This window comes from Pyrgilauda ruficollis, unplaced genomic scaffold (assembly GCF_017590135.1).
Source record: "Pyrgilauda ruficollis isolate IOZ18807 unplaced genomic scaffold, ASM1759013v1 scaffold44, whole genome shotgun sequence".
NCBI classification, from domain to species: domain Eukaryota; kingdom Metazoa; phylum Chordata; class Aves; order Passeriformes; family Passeridae; genus Pyrgilauda; species Pyrgilauda ruficollis.
In genome coordinates, this window is record NW_024525934.1 from 4,876,409 (window position 1) to 4,882,408 (window position 6,000).

Consider the following 6,000-nt stretch of genomic DNA (forward strand, 5'->3'; position numbering starts at 1 on the left):
GGGGAAGAGGACAAAGAGCTGATGTCAATGATAATCTGATACAGGCATAAACTTACAGGAGTGAGAGAGCTGCAGAGACCAAACAGAATTATCTATTGTGCCTGTACTGGCACAGCCTCTTCCATCCCCTCTCTGGGCTGGGTCACGGCAAACACAAGGGCTGCTGCCATAACGTGGTCTTAAAAGTTCCTAACAGTCACCACAGCAAATGTCATATAATGTTGCATTGGCAGGGATAGGGCTAGATGACATAGCTGGATTCTCTCATTTCTGCAGTTCAAGGAAAATGCTTTGCCACTTAAAAAATATTTAACTTCAGTGATGTCAAAGCATCTACTGACATATGTTTCTGCTGCATTTCATTTCCACTAGTAAATATTGAAAGGGACATTTTAAGAATTCTAACAGATTGATGCAAAATCAATGCAAAACCGTTACTTTCTTCCAACTCTTCTTTGACAAAGCAACTGACCTACCTCACTGATTAATTGATCCAACCTCCTTTTTTTGCAGATACAAATAAATTCCTGACCACATGAGTGTCTATAACCTCAGCTCAACATTTAAACAAGGCCAAGAGCTCAAGGGCTTGCGTGAAAGGAGGGTATTGGATTGAGAATTAATGTGTTAGAAGGAATTTGAATGTTAGAATGGGGGGGAGGAGGAGTGTTTTGAAAGTGTTCTATTGTGGATTGTTGTGTGTGTAGTTTTTTCTTTCTTCCTTTTTGTGTCTACGTAGATTAATAAAGTGTTGTTTTTTTCCTCCATTCCCAAGTTAAAGCCTGCTTTGTTCTGTTCCCGAGTCACATCTCACAGTGACCATTTTGGGGAATACACCTTTCATGGGGGCACTGGCACTGTGCCAGAGTCAATCCATGACAGAGAATGACAAGTTCATAAACACAGTTTGCTGCCATTGGGTCCTAAACCTGATTTGGATACAATTCTACTCCAGGCTAAATCTGATCTTGATCCAAACTGAGGGTTTAGAAATCTCCCCTAACCTGGAAATGGCTCATTTTCTTAAGGGTCAATATTCTACGAAACAGAACCTGCAGTTATTTTCTTTGAGGAAAAACAACAACAACCACCCACAAAACAAATAAACAAAACCCAAAACAAAGCAAAAGAAAACCTATTAAAACCAAACAGCAACCTACAACCCCAAAATCAAAGTAAAACCTGCATCTAAAACTGGAAGCAGCAATTAAACTACAAAATAAATAGCACCATAAATTCCATCCTGCATATGACCTTTTCCTAGGTCGTGGTCGTCTTTTCACCACCCCTTTCATTATCTCTGTACCTGTTCATCGTGCTATCAAGCACAAGGCCAAAACCTCACTGTGTGCCACAGCACAAGCTGGCATGAGCATGACGCAGTTTGCCAAGTCTGCCTCCTTCTGACTTTATCACCAACTTGCCTCTTGACTCCATAGTGTGCCTGATGTCATTGCTCAGACATCCTCTGTGTGATTTGCTGCAATTGGCAAAGACCTACGAATTCCCCATGAAAACAAGTCCTCCAGCTTGTGAGTGTAATGTTACTATCCTTAGTGTCTTCCCAGAATGCTGCAGTGTAATGATCTTCTTTTTTTGTATTTGTTTTTCAGTTAATGAGATTAATTGTGGAACAGACATTTGAGAGACCTGTGGTTTTAGATCCAATCTCCAAAGGGCTTTGCATGCTAAGTATTCAGGTGATCAAGACAAGGCTGCATGTCCAGAAGTTCAAAGGTTAACCCTGGGATGACCAATCCCACATAAATAAAAGTCTTGTAATGCTACAGGGTCTTAAGAGTACTCACAGTGGATGAAATCCTGTGCTTCATCTTTCTTCTTGTCATCTTCTTGAATTTATTCATGTCATATAATCTATTGCTTTACAAGAGCTGAGGAGAAGAGCCAAACACGTCTGGGGCTGAAAGCTGTCATGTAGACTTCAGCAATTTGTTGCCCTTGCAGCATCTCATGAAAAATCTTCCACTTGACAATCAAAGTGCCCGTGTACAAGAAATGTACACTTTGTGACATGCAACACAACTTCAAGTGGAGGTCAGATACCTGACATGGTTCATTTCACCCAGCAAGAAATTCTCAGAGGAGAAATAGATCAGGACTCTTAATGGTATGTCAGAGAAGTACTTATGAGGCTCATCTTTGTTTAAATTATGGATTTTAAATGAGTCCAGGTACAACAGGTGTGTTACTACCTGAACCATTCCTGAGTCTTCTCTTCCAGCCTATCAAAGTCTTTGCAATGGCTGCAGGAGCCATACCCATACCGTTTTATAACACCTTTGATCCATTAATTCCCACTGAGTTCCAGCTGAGTAACTGCAGGGCACAAAAAAAAAACCAGTTTAGTCAGAGCAAAGAGCATTCTCACTTTTGTCACCATTTAATGCTATACTTTCCATGCATCCCTGTTGAAAATTTTACAGCCAAAACTGCAGAACATGAAGAGGTGGGGGAGAGATCACTCAGGCCACACTTAATTATTGCTTTTCAGGAAGCTGTAGAAGATGTGAAGAAATGCTTACACTTTGAGAACTTGGGAATATACTTGATCAGGACTGAAAGGTCCTGAAAAATGTTTCTGGCTGGTCATTCCTTGGGAGGGAGATCGCAGATAAGAAAGAAGGGTGGTCAAATATCGTCCGCCCAGATATGCTCAGATTGGTTTTAGATACAGCACAAAATGCAAGACTAAGAATGTCCACTTACCTGGATTTGCAACAGCATGGAGTAATAGGACAAAGGGCAATGGCTTTGAGCTGAAAGTGACTAGGTTTAGATTGGCTATTAGGAACAAATTCTTCATTGTGAGGGTGCTGAGGCACTGGGACAGGGTGCCCAGAGAAGTTGTGGATGTTCCATCACTGGAAGTGTTGAAGGCCAGGCAGGCTGGATGGAGCTCTGAACAACCTGGTCTATAGTGGAAAATGTCCCTGCCCTTGGTAAGGGGGCTGGAACTGGATGATCTTTAAGGTCCCTTGCAACCCAAGCCATTCCATGATTTTGTGATTACCAAGTGCATCAAGATGCTAACAACTCAAGCACTGATGCATGGAGCACAGGAACTGAGATGAATTCACTAGCTGGTTGAGCACTGAGTGCAGCTTTGCAGGACACCTGGAGGATTTAAAATAGCTGGTGGCAGCCTTGCAAGCATTAGTCCACCTTAGACTCCCTGAGCACAGTTAGAGGATGTATGAACTGTCCTACGAACACATAATGAGCTAGAAGACTGCTCTGAGAAGTAACAGTTCTTTAAAAATTCTGCTTGGGGCTACTGACAGCCACATGTGTCAATCTCCAGGCTCATTTCCTTGCATGCTAACACTTCTGGTGTGCATGCATATGAGTAGGAATGTTTATATTCAAAAGTATATAGCTGGTAGCAAACTAGATCCTGTTACACATGTAAATTCATGACAGTGTGTAAGATAAAAGGGGAAAATAAGAAGGTAACAATTAGACCTTTCAGTTTGACTTCAGTTCTATACACTAAGCAAATACACACTCTCTGTGTACACTGAAATCTACCAACAACTGAACAATATCCAGAATGGATTTGATAAATTGTGTGAAACCAAATAATTTCTCCACCTACCCCAGAGTAATAGATTTTGTGAACAGCAATGATGTTGACTTTATTACACTTTTCCACTGCTTCTTTCTATCAGACTAGAGAGTCATAGCATAAATTAACTTTCAACAGCACACATGCAAAACCAGAAAACATTTCTGAGTAATGCAACTGAGACTAATATTCTGTTGGAACAGAAGAATAAATCAGAGAGAGTTCCTTGCACTCTTTTCTTGAATTCTCTATGCTTAGAAATATCTTGAACTCCAGAATAGATAAGGTACTTCTTAACAATACAGGTAATGTGAGACTAAAAGGAATTCCTGGAATGCTTTGGAAAAGAGAGTTAGAAACATCCTAAGTTAGTCTTATGAGGAGCAGCTGTGGGAGTTGGGGTTGTTTAGCCTGGAGAGAAGGAGGCTTAGAAGAGACCTTCTTGCTCCCTGCAACCACATGACAGGACACTGTAGCCAAATGAGGGTTGGTTGGCAACTAGTGACAGGATGAGAGGACACAGCCTCAGGCTGAATCAGGGGAGGTTCAGGTTGGACATGTGGAAGAATTCTTCACTGAATGGGTGGTTAAACATAATGAGGTGCTCAGGTAGGTGGTGGAGCCATCATCCCAGAAATTCTTCAAGTGAATGTGGCACTCAGTGCAATGGTCTGGTTGATGTGATGGTGTTCAGCCAAAGGCTGGACTCAATGGTGTCAGAGATCATTTCCAGCCTAAATGATTCTGTGGTTCTGTAATTCTGTCTGCTTAAATGAAAGAAGTGACCTGGAGGAATGATAATTGAAGAAGGTAAAACACGTATCTGCAGAGACTCTGCAGTTACTCATTCTGACAACTTCTGGATAAACAAAGGGCTTAATTTTCTGTCAACCTATGTGGAAATTAAAGGCAAAGAGAAGTGCAATGCCACTTCCTGCATCTCATAATAATCATATTAACAGAAGTGAAAATGGCCTAGGATCTTGCAGCAAGATACAAAATGTACACAGTGCCCATATTTAGGGGCTGTAGCATAATGTTTACAATTATAAGGATCAATAAACTCCAGATAAGTAACTTACTTGAATGATTGATGACACAGCTGCAGAGGGTATCTGATTTTTGAACTGAGAATTAAATGTTAAAGAGATTTAAATCTTGAAAGAGTGTTCACAGCAAAAGAAACCCTAGCAACAGCAATGATGTTTTTTACCATCCCTAACCATGCTAACCTTTTTAAAAAGCAACAGATAGAGTGAAACTTCAGAACAAAAACATACATGGAATTAAGCTCAGCACTCAAAGATTGTATGAACATGCCAAAACTATTCTTTCCTTTCAGCACTGAGAACAGAATGGTTTGTTCCACTGGCTCCTGGCCAGCTCAGTTCACCATCAGCCAAGGGGAGAGAATAATGAGAGCGACCTCCTGCCAGCAGTGCCCTGTGCAGTCCCAGCACATGCAAAAACTGTAACAGCTGCCACTGGAAAACAAAGTGGTTGCATTTATCAAGAACAATGAGGGAATTCAAAGTCCCTAACAAAGACTCTGAAAAATGTATAGCATCCAAATTTGTCATGTAGAAGCATGTGTTATGATGACACCTTCCTTAATTAAAGTAAGAAAATTTCATTTAGCACCACAACTACAAAGCCAGAAATGTTCTCAAAGAGACTCGTGCCCATGGAGAGAAGTTTTTATGCACTGCACATTTGTCACCTGACGTTATCAGTGCTCCCAGAGTTTGTAACCTATATAATGCTACAAAAGGCACCATGCACATGACATAATTTAATAAAAATAGGTGCCTAGCACACACACATTATATATTTATTATAAACTATACATTGCATATCAGTAACACACTTACATAGTAAGTCTGAATAGACTAAAAATGGGTGGGCTTACTCCTTCACCCTTCCTGGAGAAAGTGTTTCTGCTTATTGCCTGCCCATCACTTCCTCTTTCATGGAGGACTCAAAACTTCTTCAGACCCTCAATAAGTATGATGCAATAGCTAAAAATTAAGCAGTGTTATGGATATCACCACTTTTAAACACAGGAAACTATACTGCCTAATCAGGTAATAGTTGGCTGAACACTTTCAGAAAATTATTAAAGGTTACTTTTGACACCTGTGAACACAGCATGTTCATGTGCTGATGTGTATCCACAGGAAAAAAAACCAACAAAAACAAAACCCCAAGAAGGTTCTTGCTCAAAAGTCAAGTTTGTAATTTAGAGGGAGAGTTGAACTTTTAGAACAAATCTGGGTTACCAGCCTAAAACAAACAAGAAAACAAACAAACAAACAAACACATATTTATGGTTTTCTATTAAAAAATTTAGGAAAAGAAAAAAATGTTTCTGATCCTAATGTCCTTAAGCTGTTATTTATTTTACACTGAAATAC